Genomic DNA, 18,173 nt, shown 5'->3' with positions numbered 1-18,173 from the left:
CTATAATTTACCAGGCATACAGGTAAAAAGAACTATTAATAAATTTATTACCTGTAGCACCTCCTATGCAGTATACTGCTTAGCATGTCCATGCAATCTTTGGTACATAGGAAGTACTATACACCCACTAAAGACCAGGATATTAGAACATCAAAGGGCAATTACCAATAAAGACACTGCATATCCTGTAGCAAGACATTATGCTGAGAAACACTCCAGCAACAGGAATCTATTAAGATTCTACGGTTTGGATCTCGTACCTGAGAATGTCAGAGGTGGTGATAGGCTGAGGAAGTTACGAAGATTAGAGTCACGGTATATAGTTGACTGTCAAACAAAATTTCCCAAAGGCCTAAACAGTGGGGAGGAATTAGCATCACATTTGGGGACATGAGGTGTGTAAGACTGGGACCTGTGAAGAAAGATATCTTATCAGGATACAAAGTACGGTACAAGGAAAATAGTATATGTAGTGTACTAGCTGCCATGAGATCATAAACTGTAAGTAGAGTTGCTATCAACTTTGTGATTAAGTGAATGTATTGATTTGTGATTATGAGGGGGATTTTAGCAGTTGTAACTTACGAGTTGGCCATGTGATAAGGATAACATAAGCCGATACACGACTGGATCTAGTCAGTGATTTTTTCTGAGAAAATTTGTCGGTAATTGGGTCTATTAAAACTGATATACAGTAGCGATTATTGGATAACGTCATAGCCAATACATGGCTGCAAGTTGCTATACAGCGACAATATGGGCATTATACATAAAATTTAATTTGTCCGTGTGGATATTATCCTTATAGAGTTTAGACCCATAACATTTAGTTAAGATGTATTGAAATGTTATCTAAACATGGTTTAAGTGAACGAGCCACAACTGCATATTTACTAATGGCGGATTTTGTGATCAACGCATAAGTCCGCTTTTAGTGTTGCCACATGGATGCTTTAGCCAATACATGGCAGGAAACTTGTCGAATAGCCACAATGTGTGCAATGTATATAAAATGTAACTCGTATATCTGGATTTATAGAATTCAGTTTAGCAACATTGATGATAATAAAATTGTGATTTTTCTTTGAATTTGGAAGGATATTGAATAAGGTTTCATTGAATCAGTTACAATTGAATATTTACAAATGGTGGACTGTGTGTGATTAGCGCGCAAGTCCCCTTTCTATGTTGTCTTACGGTTGTTACAGCCAATGCATGCATTTAAAATGGCGACCTCCCGGTGTATGAGCAAACACCGAGGAAGGCAGTTCGCCGAAACGCGTTTGTTTGCTGTATCGGAAAAAAAAATCTCTTCCAAGTGTCTCCTGTGAGTGCTTATTTCCTTTCGACTATAAGGATCTGGAGCGTTGAAAAACTATAGAACACATACATTTAAAATACATACTGAAATACATAACACTAATATAAACATCGATATTATTAACATCGATATTTTTGAAATCGATATTACTAACTTCGATATTAACAAAAACGATATTTCTTACCTTCAGGTCGATATTCTTGTTGTAGATATTCGTGAATGTCGATATTCTGTCCCTACGATATTTAAAACTCGATATTAAGATAGGTCAATATTAAAAACTCAATATTATGTCTGTGCACCCATATGAAAATAAACAATAGCTTATGACTAGGGCTCCCGGTTTTATGGTATTTCTTTTTTTAACATTTCCATCTGTATTTATCCATATTTCTTTTTTGGTCATTTCTTCAGTATTTACCATATTTATTTTGTCGCGAGCAAAAAAAAGACGCTGTAGCTAGTATTTATTCACATTTATTTTAAAAGGCAATGCGCGCTTGGTTGTTATAGGTTCAGATAGATTTATGCAGATGGGTAAATGGGTTACTGCTTTTAACAAAGACATCCTTTTGTTACTTGCTGTTAATAAATTGCAAACATTCTAATATAAGACAGTGAGCTATGAAGGGCCTTGTAAGCCTCGCTGTCTTATGTAACGCATCCTATGCATTGATTTACAGATGATTTAATGTATTGTATTGTAATTGCATTTATACAGCGCTTACTACTACCCTTTACGAGGCATTGAAGCACTTTTTTATCCAGTAGCACGCTACTCCGGAACTAACTCAGAAAATGAGTTTAACCCTGCAGGACGAGCACAGGCATTGACCAGTAAAGGTTAACGGCATCCTCACTTGTTATGTCCCCACCGCTTCTTGCTCCAGGAGGAGCCTCCCCAGACCGAAAATGCTGCGGTACTCTGCAGTAAATACAGTGCTGTGCAGAGATCCCTGTGAAAGTCGTACTGGTTCTGCAATCACCCACCACAGTCTTAAATAGGACCTTAACAACGTTGCCAAATTATGAAAATGTCACACATAACATTATGAAACCTTGGCAGCTATGTGTGCGCATTAGCGTAAACAAAAACTGTCCACAAAGGAAAAAGCAAGGGAAAGAAACAAGGGGGCATACTCAACTCTCCCTCTCCCTCTCCCCCTCCCCTCCGCATGTTGTAAAATTTGTAAGGCACGGCATACACACTCTATTGACACCCTCCAACACTTACTACAGAGGCCATTAGACCGATATTGTGCACACTCAGAGGCACCAAGCAGGAAAAAGCAGCTGCACTACAGGTCCAACAAGCAGCTGGCTCCAAAGATCATTTCACACGAAAGTATAATGTGTGAAGTAAAGCGCATGCACATCTCTTGAATCTAGGGGCTGAACAAAGTCAAAAGCATGTCTCTCAAGTATCTGTGAAGTGATTAGCTTTGTGCATTTGTTTTCCCTCCATTTCTTTTAGGTGTGCATCCCGCCTCACCTCTGCTACCACCAGGAATGCTCTAAGCCAGGATACTTAAACCAAAGGAGGCCTAATGGCCCCTTAACATCGACCTTTATATTGACTCAGCTGAAATACGATAAGCCCTCTCCCCGCCTGCACTCGGACAGGCTTGTTTTCTCCTCGAAGACCACAACAAAGTTAAACGTGTTTATTGGCATTTTTTTCCGTTTTTATATAAAAATGCATACAAAGGAAAAATATTTTTCATCTGTATTTATATGTAAAAATCAGTTTAAACGGAAAACCGGGAGCCTTACTTATGACACAAGTCTTACCTAGATGAGGTGTGCATGTCACCGTTTGTATCAAATTAATATGGTATTTGGAAGTACAGTTTACACAGAGTTTATTTTTAAATGAAATGAATGCGCATCATTTACACCAGCACGATTCTCTCAAATACTCAGCAAACAAATAGACGCAGAGCTAACAGAGACGTAAACTCCTACAGAAACTTAATGATGCCAAACAACCGCAAATTGCAATATTGCCCCGGTTACTTACTGGTAATCTTCGTTACTCCGAGTCCTGGTCTTCCTCGCCATAGTAGAGTTCATGAGTAATTAATGTGGCGAGGAAGACGGACGAGGAGGTAATGAGTTTTGTGAATGGATCTGTTTGTGTGTGTGTGAATGCATGGCTGTGAGTGTGTATGTGTGCATGTGTGTCCCTTCCGCCCCCCTACTTCCTAAAATTACCAGCTATCCATGCATCAGTCAATGCTGTTCGGGCTGTTTATGCAAGCACACACAGTGAAGGCCATCCTATCGTATTTTTGATTTGGCGGAAACTGCCCGGCTGGACGGTTCAGACCTGGATCCTCAGGTCATCTCTCTTTGGATTCAACAGGCCTTTTGTCTCTTGCGCAATGCGAACTCGGCCATCACTCACGAACGTCGTAAGGGCCTCCTTATAAAACTGGATCCTAAATTATCTAACTTGGCATCCTTGGATCCTTGGAACTTTTGCTTCCATTGACAAGGCTCAGCAATCTATTAAGAAGGTTTTTTCACCACGGGTTTTTGGAAGGGCCGGCAGAGGCAGGGGCCGCTTTGCCGGCCGTTCAGCCCACAATCAATGCTCCAGAGGTTCGTTCAACTCCAGCAACAATTACCAGGAGTTCAAGCCCCAGTTCTATCCACAAAGGGACCGAGGTTTCCATGGCCGTGGCCAGAAAAACTTCAGAAACAATTTCCAGCAAGGTAAGCCTTCCGGTTCCTCCTCCTGTGGGGGGTCGTCTAAGGTTCTTTAAACAAAAATGGCGGTCTCTAACTGCAGACCCTTGGGTCCTCAACTCCATCCAAGGTTATCTTATAGAGTTCTACGCTCCTCCTTTCCAGACAGTTTTCCCTCCTCCTCTCACCTTTTCAACCGAAATGTCAAACCTCACCTCTTCAGAGGTTCAAGCTCTTCTGCAAAAACGCGCAATTCAGGTGTCTCTTCTAGATCCTTCAGGTTTCCTAAGTTCCATCTTTCTGGTTCAAAACAAAAACAAAAAGATGCGTCTGGTCATAAACCTCCAATGGTTCAATCAGTTTGTGGTCTATCGCCATTTCAAGATGGAGACCATCATTCACCTCCGAGACTCTCTTCGTCTCCACGATTGAATGGTTCGTTTAGACTTACAGGACGCCTACCTCACAATTCCGTTTCATCAATCACACAGGAAGTTTCTTCAGTTTCAGTGGATAGGGGTGTCCTACCATTTTTGTTCTCTCCCTTTCGGGCTCTCGTCAGCCCCATGGTGTTTCACCAAGATCATGAAACCGGTAGTGACTTATCTGAGGTCCCTCGGCATACGCTTAATCATTTGCCTCGACGACATTCTTCTGATGAATCTGGACAAATCAACTCTGCTATCACATTTACACATTACTCAGTCCCTTCTTTCCGATCTGGGTTTCCTGCTAAATCCCGAAAAATCTATGCTCGTTCCTTCCCAACAGATCGACTTTTGGGGTTTTCTAGTGGACTCCTCCACCGCTTCTCTTCATCTCCCTCAGTCCAAAGTCTCCAATATAAAGTCAGAAATCTCCCAGGTACTCAGAAGCGACTTTATTTCTCTCAGATCTCTTGCAAGAGTAGTAGGCCTCCTCTCCGCTTCTAATCAGGCTATTTTTCCGGGTCCTCTCCATTATCGAGCCCTCCAACGCTTAAAAATTTGACATCTGCAGCGAGGCCTGGCGTATTCCGATCACATTTCTTTAGATCACGACTCTCGTGTGGAACTTCAATGGTGTATAGACCATTTAGATGCCTGGAACGGAAGAACTATCTTCGCCTCTGTCCCCGATCTTGTGTTAGAATCAGATGCAAGCTTGACAGGTTGGGGCGCCCGTGTGGCACGATTTCGACTGGAGGTTCTTGGTCTCTAGAGGAGTCGAGATTGCACATAAATTGTTTAGAGATGCTTGCAGGTTCCTTTGCGATCAAAAGCCTCGCCAAAAACTAAGTGTGTTGTTCTATCCTACTTCACATGGACAATGTTTCTGCAGCGCGTTACATCAACCATCTCGGTGGCATCAAGTCCAAACCCCTGGTGGAATTAGCGAAGTGTCTTTGGGAGTTCTGCCTCCTCAACAGGATTTCCGTCACAGCGGAATATCTTCCAGGGACTCTCAATTCCATAGCCGATTGGCATTCTCGATTTCTTCGAGATTCAAGCGATTGGAAGCTTCTTCCCTCCGTTTTTCACTCTCTCCATCGAAAGTGGGGCCCTTTGCACATAGACCTCTTTGCCTCTCGTCTCAATTCTCAGCTTCCTCAATTTTTCAGCTGGCGGCCGGATCCTTCGGCTCTTGCGACAGACGCCTTTTTACAGGACTGGTCTTATCCTCTTCATTATGCCGTTCCTCCTTTCCTCATGATCAACAGGGTGTTGGCCCATGCATCCCGCCAACGAGCCTCGCTGGTTCTGGTGGTTCCCTTTTGGCAATCCCAGGTCTGGTTCCTATCTCTTCTAGAGATGGCGATAGATGTCCTGGTTCTACTCCCCTCCTTCTCCAATCTTCTTTTGGATCCCTTGGGTCGTCCTCACCCTCTGATTCTAGACAACACTCTGACCCTGTCGGCTTGGAAGATCTCGGGTCGAGTCAACCTGACAATGTCATTTCGCAAGAAGCTTCTCTCTTTATCAGCAGAGCCTGGGCTCCAGGTACAACTAAGGCCTACAAATCGGCGTGGTCTTTATGGGCAAACTGGTGTCTGGGAAAAAGTGTCGATCCCTTTTCAGCCCCTTTGACTTGCATAGTAAACTTTCTGGCTTCTGAGGCCAGCTCAGGTAAGTCTTATAGGACGGTCAATTTGGACAGGTCTGCTATTTCCCTCAATCATTCCCCTATTGATGGTAAGCCAGTTGGTGAACATCCTCTTCTCTGTCGTTTTCTCAAAGGTGTTAAGTTTTCCAAACCTCCGGTTCCTAAATATTCAAAATTATGGGATGTGAACTTGGTGCTTAAACTCTTTTTGGATTGGCCGGATAACACCGATCTTGCCTTGAAAATGCTCTCAGCTAAACTTACCATGCTCTTATGTTTGGATTCTATTAAACGAGTGTCCGATGTCAAAGCTATGGAAGTGTCCTCTCGACACTTTACTCCTTCAGGTGTGCTGTTTCATATCAACAAACGTACCAAAACTAATTTGAATTCTGTTTTTTACCCTCATTTTCCTGATCAACCTAAATTGTGTGTGGGTCTATGTCTCAAAGTTTATGAGCAACGTACCTTTGATCTCAGAACATCCTCCCATTCCCAACTCCTCATTTTCTTTTATAAACCCCACAATCCTGTCTCCTCTGCCTCTTTTGCCCGTTGGGTTCGCTGGGTCATGTCCCTGGCTGGTATTGACGTTTCTGTCTTTGGGGCGCATTCCGCTAGGGGTGCCATGGCTTCCAAAGCTTTTTGGGCAGGTTCCAGGTTGGAGGACATTCTGAGATCAGCGGATTGGTCTAATGACAAAGGGGCAGATTTATGAGGGACTTGCGCCCCTTTTACGCCGCCGTTGCGTCACTATTGTGATGCAGCGGCGGCGTAAACCCTGCGCCATGTTGCGCCCCATTTACATCGTGACGCATCTATGGAGATACGTCACGGTGTAAAGCCCTGCGCCACGTGAAACCTGCGTCAGGTTTCACGTGGGCGTTTCGACTCGGGGGGGGGGGCGTTCCGTCGCAGGAACGCCCCTGAAAAGTGACTCAGTGAAATCTATAAGAATTCACTGAGTCACTTTCCCAACGCTGATGCGTCAAAACCCTGCGCCTGCTTGAAGCAGGCGTAAGGCTTGACGCACCATGTTAGGGATAGGGTAGGTTGGAACAGTGCTGGAGTTGCGTTGCGCTTGCGATGCAACTTCAGCACTGCGCCAACCTTTACGCCGGCAGATGCGTCACGTATCTGCTTGCCCTTGCGCCACGATGCACCGCATTATAAATGCGGCGCATCTGCGGTGGCGCAAGGGCAAACTTGTGTGACGCATCTTCCCTGGCGCATCCATGCTGATTTGCAGGGATGCGCCAGGGAACATAAATCTGCCCCAAAGTTTTTAGTATTTTTTATTGTAAACCTGTGATTTCTGCTGTTTCTTCTGTTATTGATATGCTTTGAATAAGCATAATACTCGCCTCTGGTCTTGCCATAAAATGTAGATTTTCCTAGTAAGTTATGACGGAAAGTCTTAATTTTATTAAAGACACGGAGGCGAGTATTATCCCTCCTCAACACTTCTAACTTGTGTTTTTTCCCTCCCTGCAGGGACTCCGGCTTTACCGCCAGCTTCCTCATGATTCTCTCCAGGGTCATCGTTCGGATGATGTCCTGGCTGGTGATGATCCCTCCGGCTCTGCGGATCTCGTCGCTCCTTTCATATCCAGGATTGCCTTGGTGGACCTTGCTCAAGATTTGTTTACTTGGACTTTCGCTTTATGCATTGTTTTTTCTATTGTTCCTCTCTTTCTGAATTCTTCTTAATCTGCTCGCCAAAGAAAAGAGGGCTTTTCGCAGTCTGACCTTACTTTATCCCCTAAGACGAGCAGTCATTGGTTGTGATGCTTTGTGATTTTTGTTTCCCATTGGCCAATTCTTTGCTTGGCCCCCTGGGAACTGTGGTTTTGTAGTGTTTATCTTGGCTGCTATCTATAAAGGATAGATTAGAAAAAGCATAATACTCGCCTCCGTGTCTTTGATAAAATTAAGACCTTCCGTCATAACTTACTAGGAAAATCTACATTATCGCCGCTAAGACGGCGATAATCGGCTTGATAATATGTTCTATGGAATTCCAATTGAAGCCCATGTTACATATGAAGGACATCTAACATGGGCTTCAACTGGAATTCCATAGAGCATATTATCAAGCCGATTATCGCCGTTTCTGCCGCTAAAGCGGCGACAATTTTATCGCCTGTCTTGATAATATGCCCCTTATTTCTTAATTACCAGTTCTCCCTTCTAATTGTCACCTTCTCCCTACAGGGTCTCTTTTTTCCTTTCCTTAGAACGCCAATAGCTTAAACTCTTGTAAATGCGAGACCTATTGCATTGAAAATTCTTGTTTTAGGCCGACTCTGGACCGCTTCTACAGCACAGTATGCCTGAATGTGTAATGTAAATACAGTGCTCATGTAAAGCGCTCCAATACCTTCGGGTCGAGTTCGCGCTATTTAAATATGCAACAAAAACAAAAAAAACACAAAAATAGTATCCTTTATGGTTACTAGAGGGCAGTGTATCCGCGGCAAACAAAGATCTGCATATACCCAGAAGCCACTGCAATAGAACATTTCCGTTTCGTTGTCACTGGAAAAACAGACATATGTTTAATACTTAAAAACTTAAAGGAGTAAGTCTGAGAATGTATACACGTGCATTCACTTTTAAGTTACAGTTTCGAAGTTACAGCTTTGTCCGCGCTAACATTGAAAGCGGACTTGTCTTGACACTTCTAGGCAGCCCTACCTGTTAATTACCGAAAACAATTTCATAAGGATTACCACGGTTCACTTGCACTTTGTGCGGCAGTGATATGTGGGAGACCTGTTCAATTTTTGGAGGGGTATCTTGGTTCAGATATCCCACATTCCGTGAGTTAATAAAATATGTTTGACATTGTCGTGAGGAATCTCCTTGAAGTATGTAGATAAGTAATGTTGTCTGTGCGCACCAACAGGGAGATTGTTTCACTGTATAGCGGATGGAACAAATTTCGTCACTCTAGGTCTCGTGATGCTTTTCTTGCTGCAGTTGGTACCGTCCGATGTCTCTCGTGATTTTTATGGGGAACAGAAGGGGGGCTGGCTCCACTGACTTGCTTCACAGCCGCTCTGCTCAGGAAGGAGCCATCGCAGTTCGGGTAACACTCAATGACATTAAAAGCAACTGAGGAGCACGTGACGCAATCGAAAAGCAGCGCGAGGCGCTCTGGGTAAGGAATAACGAGCGCCAGAGCAAGAGGTGCAATACCCCTCCTTGTCGCTAGAGGTCTGACTCCTCTGGAGCAAACCAGCTGCACCTCAGCGGTAATGTGCATACCCACAATCCTGTGCGCAACCTACACTGCTGCTTTAGTTCAGATCTAAAACAGTCCATTGTTTGGCATTAAGCACAGTAAGAGGTAGCAATTCTGTGGTGTAGTAGCAGGATTATTTATGGGGCGAGATGGCAATAACCAGGCCTAGTGAGAGTAAAGGCCGCTTCATTAGAACAGGTAATGCATTTGGAAAAATTGATGGACCACATTGAGAACAACAACAAGAATTGACATTAAAAAACAAGGCAAACAAATATCAGAAAAACTTTGGAAACAAAAAAAAATGGGCGGAATGGGTAAACTAAGCTTTAGGAATACACTTTAGCATAAAAGTGTACTCTCAAGAAATAAATATCTAGATGGAAAACGTCCAGTTAAAAAGTACGGTAAATAAAGTATATTTTTTCAAAAAAAAAAAAAAAAACAGGTGAACATGATAGGACTCCTGAAGAGCTCTATTCAACTGGACAGTGAAGCCTTTATACTTCCCAGTCCAATTTTTTTTCCACAAAATATTTTTATAGGTGTTGCCTGGCACAGAGAGTAGATTTGAGAAGGGGACTTGAAACCCCGCTCCTCATTTTCATTGGCCTGCCATTGGAAATGAGTGTTTTTTGTTGATGCCCTTTCGCCTCCGTTCCAGACTTGGTCGTTTGCTTTGCCGCTGTCGTAAAGCACTTTCTTATGTAGAAACACATGGCCCCATAAAGCTAAGAGATCGATGCTTGTTTTTTTACGGAAATGAGAGGAGGGTTTGGAGAGAGACGGAGGAAACGCGTGCCCTGCTTCAGACCCCCGTCTCGCAGCAGCAGGGAAGCTTATGGGAGAAAGACTGAGACTGGTAAACTTTCTGCGCACCTCCTCAGAGAGAGAGAGTGGGAAAAAGAGGAGAAGCCAGTGTATACAGTTACAGGAGTTAAAAGGTTTGCAAAGAAGAAAAAAAAAACAATTGTCTGGAGACAGCAAAACTAGAAGATTCGCCCTGGGGCATTTAGCTGTGAATTGCTTTCTGAAAATAAATCAGTGCGAAGCAGTCCACAGTACCAACGCACTGCGACACCTTCATTCCTCAGAGGGAGGTACCAGCCCACGGCTGGGTTTGCAGAGTAGAGGTAGAGATACAGTTCCCTCTCACCTCTAACATTGCCAGGACGAAGCACTGGGGCATATCTCTCCCTCTCTCTAGTATTTCCAGACGACACTCTGGGGTTCAGGTTCACTTCACCTCCTGTACTGGCAGAGGGGCAACCTGTCTGAACCCCAACACTACCATGGGGAAGCACAGGGTCATTGTGGAACACGCACCCCTCCTCATTACAACAAGCATTTGCAATGCAATAGGTCTCGCAGTTGTTAAGAGTTTGAGCTATTGGCACTGTAAATGGCAATGCCTTTTATTTATGTGTGGGTTTTTAAAACATAAATAAAAGGCATTGTCATTTACAATGCCAATAGCTCAAACTCGTATAAATGCGAGACCTATTGCATTGCAAATGCTTGTTTTTTCTGTTATTTCTGTTGCAGTGATTTTTTGTTGTTGTTAGTTTTGTGCATGAGGATGTTGTTTTTGAAGCAATGGTGTTGGTACAATTTCTTGGGAGGAGGAGAAGGGACGATGTTTGTTTCCCTGACAGGGGGTCCTTTACCCGACCAAAGAAGTCATCTTAGAATATGTAATGAGATTTAAACAGTAATCCGTTGGTGGGGTCCTGCGGGGATGGGATGGGGGTGTGAGGTAGGGGCTCTGTGGAGGGGAGGCGCACAGATGCTTTCAGAGGGCTTATTTGAAACTCAAAAAACAATTATTGTAGAATTGTGGACAGGAGTAACTTTATTTTCGGTAAAGCGGATGTTGGAGGCTGATGTTGAAAAATACCAATTATAGCGACACGTAAATTTGCATGTAATCTGCCGGGAGCCATACAGCCACCAGGGAGAATAGCAAGAAACGCTATTTATTTAGACAGTCGAAAGACAAGCTAATCTGCATGTGAAAGAGACCGCGCCGCTATTCACAGCCTGTTATTCACGCCTGTGTGCAAAAACTCCAGGAGGATGTGAAAACCACGTGACTGCCATCAAGCCTGGGCGAAACGCAAATATGGCATTTGTGTTAATTCTGTTAGCGAAATCTTCACTGATGTCTTTTAAACTATTTCGTTTTGTTTTCTTGTTATAATTCGCACTTTTTTTAAGGCACCGTGGTTCGCCACTAGCTGGTTGCAGATCTGTTAAGTGCATTTTATTAACTTGTTTTAAGAAGAACTTTAAGAATATTCTGTTTGTCCTGTGGCGCCTCCGCCCATGTTAAAAACAGATCAATGAAACTTTACAAAAACTTTTAAAACCAAGCAATCAGGGCAGTTGTCTCACGAGGTAATGTATATCCTTAAAACAAAGGGGCTGTTGTCGATTTTTCAAAATGTGCTCACTATCGCCAGGTAGTTCTCCACTTAGTAAAATGTTTTCGCAAAAGTTGACGAGGAGGGAGTGGGAGGGGGAGTGGGGGCGGAAAGACAAGCGCGCACTGAAGTTGACGAGGAGGGAGTGGGAGGGGAAGTGGGGGCGGGCACAGTAGGTGCGGGACATCAAAGGGGCCCCGAAAGTGAAAGAAAACGAGTGCTTTCAGGCTGCCAAATGGTGCGCGCGCCCGGGGCACATGCACTGTAGTTGGAGGCCTGAAAGCACTCGTTTGCACTTCCAAAACGCGCTTACTATAAGTCTCGCCAGAGCCAGCGCTAAAGCGCTGGTCAGGCGAGACCTAAAAACTGCCTGATCGAAGCTTTGAAGCACAACTCCTCACCACCAGCACTGTCAGAGAGAGGCTGGGGGACTGCCCAACCCCTTCTCGAATCCCACCTTTTTACAGATCTGTAAAGTTTACCACACTCTGGTCAAATTGCCCTCTTGGATGGAGCTTTGGTCGCGAGTTTTACTCTCTGAAAAATGCTCTCCTGGACAGCAGAGACCACCGGTAGTGTTGGCCATACCTCCCTCTGAGCGCCCCTCGCAGCCACTTCGTTGCCCCCTCCCCCTTGCATCTACCCTCAGCCCGAGGGGTGCCCCTCGTTCCTACCAGCCTTGAGTCTCTGGGAAAGTGGATTGCGTGGCTATCCCTGGAGTCGGCGTTTCAGGGGACAGACCGAACAGGGGTTCCATGGAGTCGTGTTTGCCCCCGCCCTACTTTGTAGCGAAACCCCGGTTGTTCTGAGTGCGTTCAGATGGTCTCCGCGCCCGAGGACACAGAACCGCGCTGGGCCTGCACCCTGTGTCCTGGACCCTCCTGAGGTCAGAGCAGCATGGTTGTCACTTTACTTTGTACTGTAAAAAACAAGCGGTTTCTTAAGAATGTAATGTGTTTATTTGTTGTTTGTACCTATTGATAATATTGTGCCCTCATCAATATGCAAGGGTGCACAAGAAATGCTGCTGACCGCGTCCCCCGCGGTCGGCGCCTTAGTGGCCCCGGGGCCCCGGTCACCCCTCCCCACTCCCTACTTCGGGGGGGGCGGGGGCAGGGATCCTGATTGTGCCCCCCTCCGTGTCGGGGGCCGGAAGTGACGCGAAAGGCGCGTCACTTCCGGGCCCAGGTGTGAGGGGAAGGCTATTTAGCCTTCCCCCACCCTCACTGGCGACCTCTTTGTCGCCCACCTCGCCTTTTGATCGGTCGCAGTCTCTTTCGGTCGTCGTCCTCGTCGCTGCGATCTCGGCCCTACCACCATCATTCGTCTTCACGAACAACGGTGAGTCTTGCTCTACCCTTCCCGCCCGGCCCCGTCCCTGGGCGACGGGGCCCTGTGGCTCGGTTGGCCACGGGTGGGGGGGGCGCAAGTGCGGCCATGGTGGCTCGATGGACGCTTAGTCAGGGACGTGGCGTGATGGGGGAGGCCCTGGCGGTGCGCGGGAAAGGGCGCGAAATTATAGGCATGGACTATGGTGTGGTTCGAGGGGGGAGCGGCAAGGTCGAGGTGGCGGTTCGAGGCTCGGCAATCACGCGGGGCGTGCTGTGATGCTGGGCAAATCCATTCCACAGCCACGGTGGCTTGCTGTCTTAGTAGAGAGGCCGGCAAGCAAATGGGCACCACGGTGGTCGAGTCTCACTCTCAGGGGACGATATGGGGCGTACTGGTTGCAACGCAATGAGAGCCAGCACAGCAGGGAATACCGTCGTCTGATCTCCCCGTGCCTAACAAAGGTGAATGTGCCCGGCTGTATGGCAGCTGGTCCTACATAAAGCGCCGACATGCTTCCCTTGCGTTTCACTAAGGTCCGGTCAGGGACACATTGATTTAATCGTGTAACCGTGTGTCTGCCGGCCTTTCGTCCCCTGGGGGCGTGTTTGCCAATAATGGCGGACCTTGCGCAAGTGAGGGTATATGGGAGCGGCTGGCCGGCCGCTTTCTGTCAGTGTAAATGCTTCCCCCCCCCCCCCCCCAAGGCTACGCTGACAGGAAATCTGCAGTCTGATGCTTCAAGACTCGTTTTATCCTGTGCCGGTCAAGGGCGCATTCTGGCACATGTCCAGCAAATCCGTCCAGGCTGCGGGGGGGACCCGCGCCATGGGGGCCAGCCATTTTGAATTATGTCCCGATCCCATAGATCGCTGGAACTCGAAACGATATCCCAGCGCCCCACATGCGCTCCGGCGCTGTAAGCATTCTCTAACTCGTAGTCCGTCGGAGAGCCGGGGAAGCAGAAGGGGATGAAATGGGGGTTCATAACCGCACCCTGCACAGCCATCGCTCCCCGTCCTTTTAGTAGGGTTCGCTTTTGTTAATTGCAACGTCTTGTTGCTTCAGGTGCCCATATCTCGGGTTTCAGCGCTGCTTGTTCCTCGGCCACTGAGCCTGTTAAAAGTTTGCCAAAGCTATCTATCAAACGGCTCCGCGGTGGTCCGCTGCAGAATGAAAGATCCTGTGGATCCGACGGAAAGCCGTTGATGTCCTGGTCACCCCCCCCTTTTTTGCGAATGCAGGCACGGTACTCAGGCTGGCGCTACCTGAGCGCACCCGATCTCGTCCAATCTCTGAAGCTAAGCAGGGTCGGGCCTGGTTAGTTCTTGGATGGGAGACCGCCCTGGAATACCAGGTGTGGTGGGCATATCCAATACCTTTGACAGGCGACTTGCCAGCTTTGCAGTGGCTGTATCGTAGCCAGTGCGGTCTAACTGTGGCGTGATTACGGTTTATTGAAAACTTGAAACTTTAGGGGCAGTAAGGTGCCCGGGCTAGCTAGCCCGCTCGGCTGCCACGGTGGGAACCTGCTTGTGGGTCCCGATCGGGTGGTGGGCTCGAGGCTGGGCTCAGTGGTAGGCAGCGCGCTCATTACCTGGATGTATAACGTAAATAGGGCACTCATGTAAAGCGCTCCAATACCTTCGGGTCGATCGCGCGCTATATAATTATGCAATGAGATTGTATCGGGGCGGCCTGGGTCCAACAGGTAATCGTGCTGCCTATATACGAAGATCCATGACACCAGTGCTTGCACGGTTCGCAGGTTTTGCTCCAATACACTCGATCTCGTAATCTTGTAATTGTGGACGAAGCGACCAGTGCCTAGATGTGTAAGGGAAATACGGCACTCATGTAAAGCGCTCCAATACCTTCGGGTCGAGCTCGCGCTATATAATTATGCAGGGAGATTGGTAAACGGGGCTTCCGGGGGTCGCGGGCGGTGCCATCCGCATGGTTGCGGCCTAGTTGTAAAGGGTATCCCCCCGTCTGAGGTTGTCCGTGCCTAATTATATGTACGTAAACATGAATTTCATTATGGTTCTATGTAGAGCGTTCGCTACGATGAGGTGGCCTAACGGCCAGGGCGCTCGACCTCGGACCTCGGGAACTAGGTTCGAGTCTCGGTAATGCCGATGAACTTCCTGTGATTCGGGGCAAAACACTTGATCTCCCCGTGCCTTACAAAACGTGAATGTGGGTCCTCATGTAACGGAACGGGGGCTATGTAAGGCGCTGTAATACTTAATCGGTTTCGGGTCAAGTTCGCGCTATATAAAACTCGGCAAATATTTTCAATGCCGTCGGGTCGAGCTCGCGCTATCTACAATATGCGTAAAGGCGTAACATATACATGAACCGAGGCTCATGTCCTCAAGGTCCGCTAGGAGCGGAGCCAGTCCACTGAGGCTCGGAGAATGGACGGGAGCGGTGGGAGCATCCCAGTCCCATGGTGTGTCCTCCTGTGCGGGACCATAATCTTTAAAACGGTGTCTTTTCACCAATATCAGCGTGAGAAAAGAGATTGTGGCGTAACGGCCAGAGCTGCCGACATTGTCAATAGGAACCAGGTTCGAGCCTCGGCGTCTGCAAAACATCCCGTGATTCGGGGCAATTCACTTAATCTCCCCGTGCCCAACAAGAAACAAGCAACCTCGGAGCGGGGGATCAGGGTGCGAGAGTCGGTATTGTCTTTTATATCGAATGCGGAGACGATTCATAAAATATGCATGAAAGCATAATCTAGACATGAACCACGCCTCATGGCTTCAAGGTCCGAATCTGGTGCGGCAGACACCTTCATCCACAGCGAACGGATGACTCTGGGGGTGCGAGGTCTTAGAGCTTCGGAGCCGCGTCCGCATCGCGAGTCGATAGGCCTCCCTGATTCCACTCGTAGGGAGCAAATGCGTTTGTCGGATTTTACATCGGTGCTCGGGTACAGCGCTTTCAGACCTTCGCGATGTACAACTATAGTTGGGTTGTGATTTGAATAGCGAATGGCCCCTGGCCCTGACAACGATACAGGGTACTCAACCAGGGGCGAGCCGCGAGGGCGCGTCCACATTCTGTGATTCGGGGCAAATCACTTAATCACGCCGTGCCTCAATGTGTATGTAAATACGGTGCTACGGGATATATGCATAAGAGCGAAACGTATACAAGGACCGAGGCTCAGGTCCTCAATCTCAATCTGGTTGGTGTTTCGAGTCTCGGGGGCGCATTCTGTGATTCGGGGCACATCACTTAATCTTAACCCCCCCGTGCCTAAATATGTATGTAAATGCGGTGCTACACGCTCCAATACCTTCGGGTCGAGTCGCGCTAGATAAAGAATTTATGCAGAGATTTCCAACTTAGGGGCAGGGAACCAAGGCTCGAGCCTCGGGGTCGACGCCACATCCTGTGATTCCGGGCGTATCACTTAATCTCCCCGTGCCTGAATGTAAGCGGTGCTCATGTAAAGCGCTCTAATACCTTAGCGCTATATAAATCTACATTAAATAAAAAATACTTGATTGGTGCTTGGCCCTGACAATGATACAAGTGACCCCAAGATGCGGGGGCAAAAGTACAAAATAGCCATTGTCGTACAAGGCGTATTTGGTCCCCGGGACATTGCGTCGCATGCTTGACAGAACCTGGTCGAGCGCCTCCTATACCTTGTTCAATTGCGCTCACCTTTCAGTTCTCTCTCCTAGATCGTGCTTGGTGTCCGGTTGACAGACGGAACCCGCTGGTGACAGGACAAGGGTGTAAGTGGCGCAGGGGGCTTATTACGATACCTTTGCGCTGTTGAAACATGCACAATTGGAACACTAGGTGGGCTCTCCCCACGTTGCCTGTGATGTGTTTATCCCCGGTTTTGAATGAGGGAATGGGACTAGATTGCTTGCTGGCGGTGGACCTCGTGCATGTTAGTTGGTATGGGAGCGGACAGCCAATAACCCGCGCACCCGGCGCACGGTGGGAGCGGGCATGAGCGTGCGTGGGTCCTTTGCCTTGGGACGCCTGCTCGCAAAGTCACAGGTTCAAGTTACATTGATTCTGTATCGGTTGGCGTACCTTTCGTTTGGTCCGGTAGAGCACACAGGTTAGTGATTGCCCGCGGGGTATACTTCACAATGGCGGTCGCCCTCGCGAGCGAAGTAAATTAACGGGGGTGCGGCCGGCTTGAAGCCGCATACCCTGTGCCGTGGGAGCCGGTAGGAGACTAGCGTGGGTTCACAGCCCCAATGCACCAGCACTGCAAGGCTGGGAGCTGCCTGGGTCCCCGCTGATCGCGGTAAGTGCAACCCCTGTGGCTCTCCCTGGTTAAGGTTAAGGTTATCGCCCCCCCTCCAGTCAGCTACGCTGCCGTCGAGGGTGGGGGGGGGGCATGCAGTGGGCTGCGTGCAGCAGGCGTAATGGACCTGGCTCGGGGATCGTTTAGTATGACACGAATCTGGTAAGCCCCCCGCGCTTGAATGTGTAATGTAAATAAGGTGCTCAGGTAAAGCGCTCCAACACCTTCAGGTCGAGTTCGCACTATATAATTCTGCAACATGTATTGCTGATTTCCTATAGGGCAGTTAAATGACACAAGTGCGTGCATTGTTCACATACGCGATTATGGGCATTAATAAACCCCCGGCACCTCAATGAAAAATCTGGTGCGGTGCTCGCGTGATCCGGTTGGGGAGCGGGTAATATGGTACGAATTTCTTCAGCACCCCTTGCGTGAAGATGTATTGTAAATACGGTGCTCATGTAAAGTGCTCCAAATGCCTTCCGGTCGAGTTCGCACTATATAAATATGCACCATGTAATTGCAGGCTTCCGATAAGGCAGATACATGATACCAGTACATGCACTGTTCACAGCATATGATTACGGGTTTACTAATCCCTCCACGCACCGCAAGGGTTAATCGGGTGCGGTGTTCGCGTGACCTGGAATGGGTTTCGTGTTCTGTGGTACGAATTTCTCACGCTCCCCGTGCCTGTACGTGTAACGTAAATACAGTGCTCATGTGAAGAGGTGCAATACCTTTGGCGGCGAGTTCGCGCTATACAATATGCAACAGGTATGTGCTGGC

This window comes from Triturus cristatus, chromosome 4_2, assembly GCF_964204655.1.
Source record: "Triturus cristatus chromosome 4_2, aTriCri1.1, whole genome shotgun sequence".
In the NCBI taxonomy this organism is placed as follows: domain Eukaryota; kingdom Metazoa; phylum Chordata; class Amphibia; order Caudata; family Salamandridae; genus Triturus; species Triturus cristatus.
This window is presented reverse-complemented; position numbering follows the sequence as displayed.